The following is a 14940-nucleotide window of genomic DNA, read 5'->3' as shown; positions in this document are numbered from 1 at the left end:
AAAGAGACCCGTCCCCAAGAGAGACACCCTCTCCTCCTTCCCCTCGTCCCCCAGCAACCACTAATCTGCTTTCTGTCTCTGTGGATTTGCCTGTTTTGGACACTTCATATAAGTGAAATCCTACGGTACGTGGCCTTTTGTGTCTGGCTTCTGTCATTGTTTTCTTTAAAATTTTTTTTTAATTGAGGTGACACTGGTTTATAACCTTACGTAAGTTTAATGTGTACAACATTATATTCCTATTTCTGCCTTCCCCTGTAGTTTGTGAACCTGCAGAAATTTAGTTACCGTCCAGTGGGTTGATTCCCGTTACCCGTGTCTCCCTCCCCACTCCCTTCCTCTCTGGTAACCCCTGCTCTGCTCTCTGTATCTGTTTGGTTTTTGTTTGGTTATTTATTTATTTTATATTCCACGTGAGAGTGAAGTCATATGGTATTGGTCTTTCTCCATCTGGCGTATTTCACTTAGCATCATATCCTTAAGGTCCGTCCGTACTGTTTCAGATGACCGCATTTCCTTCTTTTTTGTGGCTGGGTAGTATTCTGTTGTATGCATACACCACAGCTTTTTTTATTCATTCATTCGCTTGTTGATGGGAGCTTAGGTTGTCTGTATGTCGTGGCTGTTGTAACACTGCAGTGAACTTACAGTGTGGACATGTACGTGTATCTTTATTAACTGAAGTGTGGTTGACTTACAGCATTGTGTTCGCTTCAGGTGTACAGCACGGTGGTTCAGTTAAATTTCATACACTGAATTAGTGCTTTCAGATTCTTTGGATAAATGCCCAGAAGTGGAATAGCTGGATCATAAGGTGCTTTTACTCTTAATTTTAAAGAATATTTTTATTTATAGGCTCGGCTGCGCCGGGTCTCAGTTGTGTCACACACTCCTCCGTCTTCGTTGCGGTGTGCGAGGTTTTTTAGTGGAGCTCTTAGAATCTAGTTCCCTGACCAGGGATCGAACCCAGGCCCCCTGCGTTGGGAATCCTAGCCACTGGACCAGAAGGGAAGTCCCTATTCTTAAATTTTTTTTTAAAGAAACCTCCATACCGTTTTTCATAGCGGCCGTACCAGCTTACCCTGTACAGTGCCTGAGGGTGCCCTTCTCCCCGCATCCTGGCCAGCACTTTTCATTTCTTGCCTTTTTGATGATAACCATTCCGACACGCGTGAGATGAGATCTCACTGCAGTTTTGCATTTCCAGAGCTGGTGATGGACAGGGAGGCCTGGAGTGCTGTGATTCATGGGGTCGCAAAGAGTTGGACACGACTGAGCGACTGAACTGAACTGAATGGTTAGGGATGTTGACCATCTTCGCATGGCCTGTTGGTCATCGGTGTGTCTTCTTTGGAGAAACATCTGTCCTGCTGCCCGGCCCATTTTGAAACTGGGCTCCTTTTGCTTTTGTTGTTGTTGATGTTGTTGTTTTGCTGTTGTGTGAGTTCCTTATGTGTTTTGGATATTAACCCCTTAGCAGATACACTGTTTGCAAGCGTCTCTTCCCATTCTGCGGGCCATCTCTTTGTCTTGTTGATGGTTTCCTGTGCTGGGCATAAATGTTTTAGTCTCCCGTAGTCCCATTTGCTTATTTTTGCTTTTGTTTCCCTTGTCTATCTAGAGACATAGCTGGAAAAGTACTGCTAAGACTGATATCGCAGAGTGTACTGCCTATGTTTTCTTCCAGGAATTTTATGGTTTCAGGTTGTACATTTAAGTCTTTAATCCACTTGGAGATGATATTTTGTGTATGGTATGAAATGGTGGTCTGTTTTCTGCATGTGGCTGTCCAGTTTTCCCAGCACCATTTATGGAAGAGACTATCCTTTCTCCATTGTATCTTCTTTGCCCTTTTGTCTTTTTTTAGACATTACATTTTTTTTTAATTAGTTTACTATTGGCTGTGCTGGGTCCTTGTCGCCGCGTGCCGGCTTCCTCTGGTTGTGGCAGGTGGGGTGTGCACAGGCCTCGCACTGCGGCGGCTTCTCTTACCGTGTGGCCCTGGCTCTAGAGCGCGTGGGCTTCCCTGTTGTGCGCGAGCTTAGTTGCCCTGCGGTATGTGGAATCTTTCTGGGCCAGGGATCGAACCCCTGTCTCCTGCCTTGGCAGGTGACTCCTTAACCACTGGACCCCCAGGGAAGTCCCGCTCCTTTGTCTTGATTGTTCATACACGCCAGGGTTTGATTCTGGGCTCTCACTTCTGTTCCGCTGGACTGTGTATCTGTTTTTCTGCCAGTGCGGCGACATGGTGTTTCTGAGTTTACAGCGTGGTGTGGCGTGTGTTAGTGCTCTTCCGCAGCACGGGTGAGTTGAATTTGTTTCTCCTGTCACCGGTCAGTGGCCGCGTGTGTTGTTTGCGCCTTTTGGTGATCGAGACTGGTGCTGCTCTGAACATGGATGTACAAACTTCTGTTTCAACACCTGAGCTCTGATCTTTGGGTCATGTGGTAATTCTCTTTCATTTTTGAGGACCCACCAGACCGTCTTCCAAGAGCCAGTTGGTTTTGCAAAGCACCCTCTCCATGTTCTCTGTTGCACCCTAGCTTGGGAGCTATTTTATATTATTTTATATTGTGGAGGTTTGAGGTGTTTGCTTGCAGCTCTGTAACTGTGAGGCTCACTGCTAGTTTCTCCTAGCTCAGTGTCTGGGGGCTCGTTGCAGGCTGGGATTCCTGCCTTAGTCCATCTGGAATGTTCCATTTTTATGTGAAGACATAAAGGCCCAGAGATGTTGCATAACACACCAGGCACAGAGCCCCAGGGCGTGGGCCAGAGCGGGGAACCCCTTCATGCACACCTAACTGCAAGCCCAGGGAGGTGCTCCTGGACGCCCGTGCAGCGCTGCCTGCGAGTGTGGAAACCCACCCTGAAAATAGCAGCCACGTGCCTCCAGTGGGCAGCCCATGCTGCCTGCCTCCCCTTACTCCCAGGCCCACCCAGAGGCAGCAGACTAGCAATGCTCACTGGGGTTCACACAGTAACCCCCTCTGGTCCCCAGGCAAGCCACACATACCTGGGAAGCAGGGAGAAGGAAGGGGTCAGGGGTGCTCCAGAAATCACAGGCATCATATTGGCTCCATCTTTAGGAAGGTGGCCTAGGGCCTGTGCAGACACGGTGGGGTCTGGGCAGCTTCACAGTGCGGACCTGGAACAAGTTCAAAGCGAAACTGATATTCTGTGAGCAAACAGGAGCAGCCTCTCCTCCCCTGGTCGTGTTACTGCTGGCGGGCCTGTCCCACACGCAGCAGAAGGGTCTCTGCAGAGCTTTTGTGTTCAGGATGGTGGGTTAGGAATAGGGTGTTGTTCGCGCATCTGGAAGGCGGAGATGGCCTCGGGGGCACCCCCTGCAGGCTGCCTCCTGTTGCCTGCACCTCCATGCTCCCCTCAGTGCCTCTCTAGGGCCTTTCCTGCTGCTGCTGGGCTCTGGTGCCTTTATTCTCCCGCTGGAGGTGACCTTGGGGGGCCCCTGAGAGTCTCCAGGAGAGTCCAGGTGCTGCGTTTAGTAGCCTCCTGTTGCTGTTCAGTTGCTCAGTCGTGTCCAGTTGTTTGTGACCCCATGAACTGTGGTATGCCAGGGCTCCCTGTCCTTCAGCACCTCCCAGAGCATGCTCAAACTCATGTCCATTGAGTCAGTGATGCCATCCAACTGTCTTGTCCCGTCATCCCCTTCAGGTTTCTTGGGGCCACCACAAGAAATAACCACAAACCTGGTGGCTTAAAACAGCAGGAACTTATTCTCTCACAGTTCTGGAGTTCTGGAGGCCAAAAGTCCAAAACCAAGATGGTACTCAGGTTGGTTCCTTCTTTGGGCTCTAGAGGAGGATCCTTCCTGTCGGTTCCAGCTTCTGGGGGCGTCAGGAGTTCTTTGGCTTGTGGCCACAGCTTTCCAAACAGCATCTCCTGCTTTCACATCCCCTTCTCTGTGTCTGTGTTCTTTCCTCTCTTGCTCTCTCTTTTTTAAAACATTTGTTTGTTTGACTGCCTTGGGTCCTGGTTGCAGCATGCAGGATCTAATTCCCTGACCAGGGATCGAACCTGGGCCCCCTGAATTGGGATTGCGGAATCTTAGCCACTGGACCACCAGGGAAGCCCTCCCTGTTCTCTTATGGGGACTGCCGTCACTGTTTTAGGGTCCACCCCACTCCAACATGACTTCATTTTCACTTGACGACATCTGTAATGACCCCGTTTTCAAACAAGGTCACGTTCCAGGTATGTGGGTTAGGACTTGGACATCTTTTTAAGGGACACAGTTCAACCCACAGTGTGTGTGTGTGTGTGTGTGTGTGTGTGTGTGTTTGTGTGTGTGTGTGTGTGTGAAGTCGCTTCAGTCGTGTCCAACTCTTCGCTACCCTCTGTCCCCTCTGTCCATGGGATCCTCTAGGCAAGAATTCTGGAGTGGGTTGCCATGCCCTTCTCCAGGGGATCTTCCTGACCCAAAGATCGAACCTGTGTCTTTTTCGTCTCCTGAATTGACAAGCGGGTTCTTTACCAGTAGCACCATCGGGGACGCCCTCAGCCCACAATGGAAGATAAGGAATATATGAATGTGGCTTAAAGACCAACACCACAGTGAAGACCCTGGACCCAAATGCAGAGCCCTGGGGGCCACACCTGTGCTCGCATCCTTTTCACATCTAGGGTATTTTCCTATCCAGGATAAAGTGCTGTTTATGTGTGCAGATAGACCCCCAGGGCTGGCCTTCCTCTGAGTTGGCTAAAGGGCAAGTGTGCCCTGCTCTTCCCACCCTGCTCAGTGCTGTAGTAAGTTCCCTGGTTGAGTTTGGCGTGGGTTGGTGTTCCCTCCTGCTGCGTTTTGCGATTTGCTGCTGTTTGGAGCTCCATTTGCATTCTCAGCTTGAGGCCTGTGCAACTGAGCTGGTGGGAGTGGTGACCCCAAGGGCCAAGCCCCCTGCTGGCCTGTGGGTGGGGAGATCCTGGGGGCTCCCAGCAACCTCTGGGGGCTCCACTGTGTGCAGAGCGCCCACTCCCACCTTCACGGGAGCAGGACCCGGGGCTGAGGGTCAGTGCTGGAGGTGGTGCTGACCCATGGCTCCCGCAGAGCGGGGGGCAGGGGCAGGTGTGTAGGGGCAGTGCCCACGTGCTGGGAGAGGTTGTTGCCCAAGGTCAGTGTCAGAGGCCGGGTGAGGAAAGGCACTCTAGGCCCTACCTGCTCGGGGTGGGCAGTTTGGCGTGACTCTGGTGTCCCCCTGCACAGAGGCTCGGGGGCTGCAGGGTTGATTTGGGGCCCCAAGCAGGAAGCTTCAGCATTTGTGGGACCAGAGGTGGGGGGGTACTTGGAGCTGGGTGTGGACAGAGGAGGTGAGGGAAGGGGAGGCGGGGAGTGGCAGGGCCTGGCGTGCTGTTGCTGCAGGTGTGGGAGCGAGATGGGGCGTGTCTCAGGTGCAGTCCTGGTGGGAGGGGTGTGAGTGTGTGCACAGGTCCGTGTGCACCAGTTGGTGAGCGCACACGTGTGTGGATGGGTGGGCACACGTGAGTAGTGTGGGTGAGTGTGCATGCACGTGTATGCATTCAGTGCTGGGTGTTTGTGGGTGCATTTCTGTGAGCCTGTGCATGCAGATGTGCGTACCTGCTTCTGCACACATGTGAGTGAAACACGTGTTTGTCTCACCTGGATGATTGTGCGGCCCTTCTGGGAGGGGGGCGGGCACTGGGCTGGAAGTCGTGAATGTGGGAGGCTTTGAGGGAATCCTGATAAGCGTGAGATGGAGGCTGAGAAGACGCTGCTGGATTTGGGACTTGGGGGTCCAAGTGGGCTTCAGTCAGGGGCCAAGGGGAGGGCTCCTGCCTCTTCCCAGCCTCTGAGGGGTGGCCCTGGGGGCCAAGCGTGGCCCTAGGGCCCGGCTCCGGTCTTCTCGGGACGGTGACGAGGATCAGGGCTGCAGCCCCATGCCACGTGCAGGGGTGGGGCCATGGCCGACTCCCGAGTCCAGCGGCTGGCCTGGCCTTGCCCTCGTCAGCAGCCCCCTGTGACCCCAGGGGGCTTGGAGGCCTGCAGACTCTCCTCCTGTCCTGGGCCCAGTAAAGGAGGCAGGGCCAAGGGTTGGGCCAGAAGCAGATCAGGACTCTGAGGTGAGGCTGGGCTTCTGGGAGGAGGGGGCTTGGCCTGTGACCCCACCCAGGTTGGGGCACAGCTCTTCTCAGAGCTGGGGGGTTGAGCATGGACAGGAGGAGGGGCTGGACAGACAAAGGTTCCGAGGGGAGAGGCACGTGGCCATCCCAGGAAGCAGAAAGAAGACCCTGGTGGCGGGGCAGGGAGAAGGTGGCATGGCGGGGCCAGGCCTGTGACAGGTTCAGGGTCCATTTTCATGGACTGATTGATTATTGGTGATTTTGCATAATGTAAGATTAGCCATCTTCAAGAGAACAGTTGGATGGCTTTTAGTGTATTCACGGTGCAGCCACCACCTTCTAGTCCGGAAGCATTCCCATCACCCCAGGAGGAAACCCCAGCCCCCTGAGCGGTCCCCCCGACCCCCTGCCCCAGCCCCAGGCAGCCGCTGATCTGCTTTCTGTGTCTGTGGGTTTGCCTGTTCTGGACATTTCATATGAATGGACTCAGACACTACGTGGGCTTCGAAGGCTAGCTGCTTTTCACTCAGCATGGTGTTTTCGAAGTCCACTCGCGTCGTAGCCTGTGTCAGCGCCCTCGCTCCTTTTACGGCTGAGTGATAGTCCATCGTGTGGATGACCCTGTTTTGTTTATCCGTTTTCTCATCCGTGCACCCGGGAGTTGCTGCCACCTTTTTGGCCGTCGTGAACACGTGTGTGCAAGCGTCAGTCTTCGTTTGACTGGGGTGTGTGCCAGGGAGTAGAACAGCTGCCTCCCGTGGTAACTCTTTTTTAGCTTGTCCAGGAGCCGCCGAACCGGGGTCGGCTTTGATTTCTAAATGGGATGGCAACCTACTGGCGTGTTTAAAACAGGAGCGTGACGCGGTTTGAACTGAATTAAAGCAGGAAAGAAAGGTGCTCTTGGTGGCAGTGATGCAGGGGGGCTCCGGGTGGGGGGTTGGGGAGGAGCTGGTGGGGCGTCCTGGTGTGGGGGGATGTGGGCGGGGGCTGGGGCGGGGGTGCGCAGGGGCCCTGCTGGGGACGCCGCTGGGGCTTGCTCCTGGAAGCGACAGGGGGAGAGGGACAGAAGCCGTGGAGACTTCCTGCTCCCTGTCCACCCCCGCCTCCTCGGCCTGCACTCAGGCCTCTCCAGCCCGTTGCGGCCGCCTCTCTGGCCTGACCATCTCATGACCTCCCCATCGTGTCTGCCTGCCCAGTTGCTTGTCCCCACAAGCTTGAGGGGGACCCTTGTCACCTTTCTGGGCCTGTGTCTTTGCGGTCTTCTCCCTGGAGGGCATGGCCCCTGGACACCACGTCCGCCAGGCCAAGAGTGTGGCCTGAGGGCAGTGGGGCAGTCCCGGGGCTGACCCTGCCCATTTTCTTGGGTGGAGTGGGTGCCACCCAGGGGCCTGCTGGCGGCTGGAGGTCTTAGGGGCTCAGGCAGGGCCCGAGGGGCACCGGGTGGGCCTGCAGAGGTCCAGGATCTTGCCTCCCGGACCACACAGCGACATGGAGTGTTGTTATGTAACTCCAGAGTTGTGCTATGTCTAAAAAAATGGAGCATAAAAGCTATTTTGGGCCCGTGGTAATGAGGGCATCTTGCTTTTGTCTTATCTTCCTGTGGCCCCTGCCATCCTGGGCGGGGAGGCAACGTTGAAGGAGCTGCTTGGGGGAGGCAGTTTCAACCCAGAACCCGAGTTCTGCATGGAAGCCATTTTCAGAAGTCATTTGTTTGGCATCGGCCCGAAGCAGCTGCTGGCGGCTTGCCCTGCGGCGCCCGGGATCCGGGTACTGACCCCCACGGCGTGCAGAAGGCCGCGCTCTCCCCTGCAACCAGGGCCCCACTGCCCCGAAGCGGCTGAGGCACCTGTGATAAACTCAGCCTGAGGTTTTCATGGCAGACTGGGCAAAGGCAGGCGCGGGACCCATCGTGGCCCATCCGAGTGTAAAGTCAGGCTCTTCTCCACACCTGGGCCGAGGGGCTGCTTGCTGAGAGGCAGCCCCGGTCTCCAGGGGCCGGCATCCCGGCTGGGGGTTTGTGTCCTCCTGTTGGTGATGAGATTTAAGGTTAAACTGCAGGACTTTTCTGGTGGTCGGGTGGCTAAGACGCCACACTCCCAGTGTAGGAGACCCCGGTTCAGTCCCTGGTCAGGGAATTAGATCCTGCAGGCCACAGCAAAAGATCCTGTGTGCTGCCGCTAAGAGCCAGTGCAGCCAAATAAATGATAGCTATTGTAAAAGATTCAGTTGCAAAGGGTCCATTTTTCCGGCTACAAACAGAGACACGTGTTCACATGTTCTGGATGCAATGTGCGTTCAGGGTCAAGGTGAAGAAGCTCTGAGTTCCAGAGTCCTCTCTCTCTCTCCGTGTACAGCACACGTGCACGAGTGGAACCTCAGCCTTATCTGGGTGCGTTTATGATAGCCTTGGGGCTGTTATAACAGAGCACTACCACCCAGGTGAATCAAGTGCAGAAATGGATCCTCTCGCGGTTCTGGAGGCCAGAGGTCCCAAGCAGGGCGTGGGCAGGACTGTGCTCCTTGCGAAGGTTCTTAATTGGGGGATCATTCTCGCCCGGTCCAGCTGCTGGCGCCGTCAACGTTCCTGTGTTGTGACTGCGTCACCCCAGCCTCTCCGTCTCCACACGGCCTGGCCCCTCGTGTGTCTGTGTCACTTCTCATCTCGCAGAGACACCAGTTTGAGACTGTTCCTGGCGGTCCAGTGGTTGGGACGCCGCACTTCCACTGCAGGGGATTTTGCGTTCAATCCCAGGTTGGGGAGCTAAGATCCTACATGCTGCACAGCGCAGCCAAAAAAATTTTTTTTAATGGGAAAAAAAAAAAAGGATTCTGGGACTTCCCTGGTGGTTGGATCCCCGATTGGGGAGCTGAGATCCTACATGTCAAAAAAAAGAAGACATCTGTCATCGGATTAGGGCTTATCCGACTCAAGTATGACCACACTCTAACTGAGGACATCTGCAGTGGCCCTGTCTCCAGACAAGGTCACGTTCCCAGGTTTCCAACATTAGGTTGCAGACGCGTGTTTCAAACCGTTGGTCCACAGTCGTGTCCAGCTCTGTTGGACACTACCCAATGGACTGTACCGCCAGGCTCCTCCGTCCATGGGATTCTCCAGGCAAGAGTACTAGAGTGGGCGCCCAGCCCTCTTCCAGGGAATCTTCCTGACCCAGTGAACCCAGGTCTCCTGCATTGCAGATGGATTCTTTATAATATGAGCCACCAGGGAAGCCTGTATATTTGGGGGACGGGGGACACAATTCAGTTCATAGCAGCCCTCCACCAGGTAGGTCCACTGGCTCTTGGTGAGGTCCCAGTTTCCTGAGAGGTACAGTGACGTTGCCTGTCCTTACAGTCAAGTGCTGGGGGCGTCTGGGTCCCAGTGAGGCCGAGGGTGCCCAGGGGTGAGTGGGGTCTTCTGTCTTTGGGCACAGAGCTGGGGGTCTGTGTGCGTGTGCTGTGGACCCCTGGTGTCCCTGTGCAGGCTCGCCGTGTCCCAGCACGAGGTGCTTCCCTGTGAGAACCATCCTGACCCCTCCTCCATCCTGCCAGGGAGGCACGCCCAGCCCCATGCTGTGGATGAGCAGACTGAGGCTGAGAGATTATGCATTTGCCTGTGGTCTCTTGGCTGGAGCATGGCAGCCCACAGGTTTGGGGCATGAGGGGATTGGCACAGAAACAGGCTGTCAGCCTTATGACAACCCTCGTGGGGTAAGCTGAATGGTGTCCTCCGAACACGTATGTCCAAGTCCTAACCCCTGGAACATGTGACTATGACCTTCGGAAAAAGGATCCTAGGAGGTGTGACTGTGTCAGAGATCTTAGGATCGTCCGGAGTTGAGGGGGCCCTGAATCCAGTGACTAGTGTCTTTTTAAGAAGGCCATGTGAGGGTGGAGGCAGAGATGGGTGCGATGGATCCATAAGCCAGGGAACACCAAGGACTGCCAGCAGCTGTCGGTTTTTAAACTGAGGTGAAGTTCACAAAACATAAAATTCACTTGTTTTTTTTTTTTGCTGCACTGCGCAGCCTGTAACATCTTAGCTCCCCAAACAGAGGTGGAACCTGTGCGCCTTGCAGAGGAAGTGCTGAGTCTCGACCACTGGACTGCCAGGGAAATCCCCAAATTCACCATTTTTAAGTGAATAAAACGGCATTTAGTAAATGCACAGTGTTGGATGGCTGTCACATCTGTCTAGTTCCAGAACATTTTTATCATCTCAGAGGGAAACCCGGCCCCTGTTAGCAGTTGATTGTTGCTCCCCACACCCCTCTGGCAGGTCCTGGTAACTGCGGATCTGTTTTCTGTCTCTCTGGATTCACTGCCCCGGACGTTGCATGGAAGTGGAGTCTCGCACGCTGCGGCCTTCCGCGTCTGTCTGCTTTCACTCAGCCTGCTGGGAAGGTTCATCCTCGTCACGTCCCGTGTCAGCGCGTCAGGCTTGTTTATGACTGAGTAGTATTCCATGGGGCGGCTGGAGCACGTCTGTTTTTATCCCTTCTTCGGGTCGGTTGTGTCCACTTTCTGGCAGTTGTGAGCAGTGCATCTGCCCTTAAGTCTCCCCACTCCTGGCTCCGTCCTCCACGGTGCTCCTGCCCCTTGGAGCTCAGGAAGTACCCGTGGCGAGGAATGGAGGAGAAAGCCCCTGGGAAGGGCGGGCGTGCACGTTGCTGGGGTCGTCAGGTGCGGAGCTGGGTCTGGGCCTGGCTTGCCTGACCTCCTGGGACATGTGGCAGCGCCCTCCTGACAGTTTCAAGTGTCAGGAGTTCCTGGCGGTGTCGGGTTCAGGGCAGTGCTCCCAGCAGTGGGCTTGGTGCCTGCTGTATGGAGGAGCCCGTGGGGAGCTCTGGAAGGCCAGGGGCGCGTGCTCGTCCGCTTTGTCTCTTGCCTCAGGGCCCTTTGTGGCTGGCGGTGTGCGGGGGTGGGGTGGGTGTCCTAGAGAGCCCTGTGCCCTGGATGGTCAGAGGGGCCTGTGAGCAGGAGGCGGGTGGTGCCTGATGGAGCTAGATGGTTTCCTCCTGGTCTCTGTCCCCTCGGAGCCCCCCAGGAGTCAGGTTGTGAGTCATTGCACCCAGGGTGATAGGTCCAGCGTGGCCCAGAGGGAAGCCCGGCAGGCATGTGGGCACCCTGGCCACATCATCAGGGCCCCCTTGTCCCCTGGCAGAGTGAGAGCCCGAGGTGACAGAGCAGTGACAGCTGTTAGACTGAGGTGGGCATATGTGGCATGCTGATCTTTGGGCTGGCTGGAGTTCAGGTTCATTTTCAAGTTGAAAGAAAGAGGTAATTGGTCACCATCTGTGCGTAGGGGAGGGGCTCAAGGTCTGCCCCCGCACACACCCCCCCCTCCCCCAACCCGGCCTCCCCTGGGAGCAGGAGATGCCTGCGCCTGTCCTGACTTGGGCCGGCCGTGGCTCCTAGTGTCGTGGGGCTGCTGAAGCAGGTTCTGCACGCTGGGGGGCTTAAGCCAGCAGTTTATTCCCTCACAGCCCTGGAGGCCGAAAGCCTGAAATCAAGGTGTCAGCAGGCGCGTGGTTCCCTCTGAAGGTCTGGGGGAGGAGTTCTCTGGCTTCGTCCAGCTTCTGGTGGCTCCATCACTCCTTGGTTTTGACTGCATCTCCCCGGTCTCGGCCTCTTCTCCCTGAGACCTGCTCCTGGTGTGTCTCCTCTTCTGTCTCCGCGTTTGTTGGCCGTGCGGGGTCTTAGCTCTTCTGTCTCCGTGTTTGTTGGCCGTGCGGGGTCTTAGCTCTTCTGTCTCCGCGTTTGTTGGCCGTGCGGGGTCTTAGCTCTTCTGTCTCTGCATTTGTTGGCCGTGCGGGTCTTAGTTGTGGCAGGTGGGATCTAGTTCCCTGACCAGGGATCGAACCCAGGCCCCCCTGCACTGGGAGCACGGAGTCTTAGCCACGGGACCACGAGGGAAGCGCCATCCTCTTCTGTCTCTTGTAAGAACGCTGGCTGTTGGATTTAGGGCCCACCTGGATAATGCAGGAAGACCTCTCCATCCCAAGGTACTTAATTCCATCTCTAAAGACCCTCTTCCCAAATGAGGTCAGAGTCTCCGGTTTCTGGGGTGAGGATGGGAACTTAAGTTTCTAGGGGCACAAGTGGGGCCGCCACCTGTGCCCAAGCTGACCTGCGTCGGGGGCTGAGGCCACACCTGGCTGGGATGCGGGAAGATGCCACTTAGGTCTTGCTGTTACCATCTGTCTCCGCTGCCCTTGTCACTTAGGGGCTTCTGACCCTAGTGCCCACCCAGCATCCCCTCACATCACCCCAGCACGCTTGCTCCTCCCACAGCCTTCTGGGGGGCCTGCCTGGAGCTGGAGGTGCCCCCCTGCGCCCTCCAAGGACACCGGGCAGGCGTCTGTGAGCTGCCACTTGTGTGTGAGGTCACGCTGGCCGGGGCTGGAGCTCTCAGGGGCTGCCGCTGCGGGGCCGAGTTCAGTGTGGGGCTCACGGGAACACAGGACCGTGTGACTTTGGGGTCAGAGAGTGGCCCCACCCCCTCAACTTCATCTTTAATCTTTAGTTTTTTAAAAATAAGTATATTTATTGTCACTTTGAAAAACATTTACTTAGTTCTTTATTTGGCTGCGCCAAGTCACAGTTCCAGCATGTGGAATCTAGTTCGCTGACCAGGGATTGAACCCCGGCCCCCTGCACTGGGATTGTGGAGTCTTAGCCACTGCACCACCAGTGATGCCCCCCAAGTTCACATCTAACCAGAAACTGTGAGTGGTACCTTGTTTGGAAACAGGGTCTCTGCCCCTCTCGTCCCGTCCAGAGGGAAAACGAGGAAATGAGTGGTGCTGCCGTTCTCTTGCCCTGTGACAGTGCTTCCCAGCCGCTCTTGGCCTGAACTCCCAGGTCTTTATTAATTATTAGCCCACTAGTTCATTCTCGGGCTTCCTCGACGGCTCGGTGGTAAAGAACCCGCCTGCCAGTGCAAGAGACGTGGGTTCGATCCCTGGGTGGGGAAGATCCCCTGGAGGAGGAAATGGCACCCCGCTGCAGTCCTCTTACCTGGGAAGTCCCATGGACGGAGGAGCCTAGCAGGCCACAGTCGACGGGGTTGCAAAGAGCCAGACACGACTTGGTGACTCAACAACGAAGACAACAAAGAACCTCATCAGGTCAGCGTGAGGCCATCCTGGAACGGGGTGGGCCCTGAATCCAGGGACGGGTCCTTAGAGGAAGGTAGAGCAGAGTCACACAGGGAGAAGTCCTGTGAAGACAGAGGCAGAGATCAGGGTGACCTGGCTCCAAGCCCGGGGGCAGCAGGGACTGCTGAAAGCCCCCCGAAGCAGGAGAGGGGCCTGGGGCAGATTCTCTGTCCTGAAGGGTCCCACCCCGCTCACACCTTGAATTACGACTCGTGGCTTCCGGAACGCTGAGGGAGTACACTCCTGTTTTTTAGGCCACCCCGTCTGTGGCCATTTGTTAGGTCTGCCCCAGGAAGCTTGTGTCGTGCCTCAGAGGAGGGGGTAGACATAGAGGGCCCTGGGGTCAGGGTTCCCGCCCCCATAGACGCCCCCCTCCCACTGGGCCCTGCCGCCCAGTGCGGCCACCAGGGCTCGGGAGCAGGCACTGTCCGGAGTGCCCCCCTCTTTCTGTCCTTTTGTTGTTAGTTACCAGGCAAGGAACTTTATCAACCTTGTTCCAAACTTCATTCCCAGGCTTCTTCAGCTTTAGTTGCGCGGAACGAATTGTGGATCAGCAAAACCAGAAGAGAACTGCAATGTCTAAGGGATTTGAACTTAAAAATATCAGAAATCTAGATCTTATCAGCTCCAGAAATTGAGTTATGTTAGTTAGACCACAATCAGAATAGAAACGGGCAGCTCTTCAAGCCTGATCTGCTTTCGAAATGCTCTCCATTCTACTGGTCTCACTCTGGGAAGCCCCTCTGGCCTCCAGTCTCCCTCCCACCCAGCCCCGAGGCCTCCCCCAGACCCTCCGGCTGGGCCAGGGCCGAGTAGCCCCCATGGAGGCGAGAGAGCTTGCTGAGGTCACAGGTGCAACCGGTGCACTTGGCCGTCTGGGAGGGGCCTCAGCTCAGTGTGTGCGGGGCTCGGCCGCCTGCCTTGGGGGCTGCTCAGCCAGGTACTGGGGACGTGGTGCCCGGACAGATGGGCTCGGGGACGGCGCTCACGTGTAGGTCCTCCTGGGCCTGTGGGGTAGTCGGCCTCCTCTCCCACGGACACCGGGCTGTGGAAGCAGGGAGAAGCGTCTCCAGTTGTCCTGCTGGCACACTGGGCTTTGTCTCCGCACTGCGTTTGGGCCTGTAAAGTGTGGCTCCCCTGCGTCCCACCTGGGGCCCCTCCCACCTCTCCAGAGCCTGTCGGGGCGTGTACAGGGCAGTGTTGGGTGAGCAAACACGGGCCCTCCAGCCTGCTGCACACGGGCCCCCTGTGGGCCTGACCGTGACGTGCTGTGGCCCCAGATCAGTGTGTGGTGCCGGGGCTGGCGGCCACCACACTGCCCAGGCCCCTGGCCAGAGGCAGGCGTGTAGTCCTGGCAGAGCTCTGCGCCCCCTAAGACCCCACATCCCTGCGGCCCTGTTCAGTGCAGCCCCTCGGACCTTGGGGTGGGGTTGGTGTAGAGTTGGGGAAGGACACCTCGAGGACCTCCCAGGAGGAGCGTGTTTCAGGGAGAGGCTCTTCTGCAGCCCCCAGTGTGCCGAGACCTCCCCGATCCAGCCTGTCAGGGCCACTGTGGTGGACCTTCCCCTGGGTCTCCACCTGGGCATTCATGGCCTCCTTGTGCCCTCCTGGTCTGGGCATCAGTCCTGCCCTCCTCACCGCTCTGCAGTGACGGCCCACCACAGCTGGCCTGGCCTTCTCTTCCCTC

General features: G+C 56.3%; 1 protein-coding gene and 1 long non-coding RNA gene across 28 annotated transcripts in view; one reads left to right on the top strand and one right to left on the bottom strand.

Moving 5' to 3' along the window:
• CRTC1 (CREB regulated transcription coactivator 1) overlaps positions 1 to 14940 on the top strand; it is an 80579-nt gene that overhangs the window by 22288 nt on the left and 43351 nt on the right. The window lies entirely within an intron of this gene.
• LOC147368075 (uncharacterized) lies at positions 13142 to 14368 on the bottom strand. 4 transcript variants are annotated; one of them, XR_015166456.1, is made up of 3 exons: positions 14243 to 14368; positions 13744 to 13832; positions 13142 to 13276 (listed from the first exon to the last, which is right to left on the bottom strand). It is a non-coding gene; the product is annotated as an uncharacterized LOC147368075 (long non-coding RNA). The 4 variants fall into 4 exon arrangements; XR_015166457.1 differs by having other exon boundaries at positions 13148 to 13276; positions 13723 to 13832; XR_015166455.1 differs by having other exon boundaries at positions 13178 to 13315.

Source organism: Bos grunniens, chromosome 7, assembly GCF_055505025.1.
Source record: "Bos grunniens cultivar Pamir isolate PY7600 chromosome 7, Bosgru_T2T1.0, whole genome shotgun sequence".
In the NCBI taxonomy this organism is placed as follows: Eukaryota; Metazoa; Chordata; class Mammalia; order Artiodactyla; family Bovidae; genus Bos; species Bos grunniens.
This window is presented reverse-complemented; position numbering and strand designations above follow the sequence as displayed.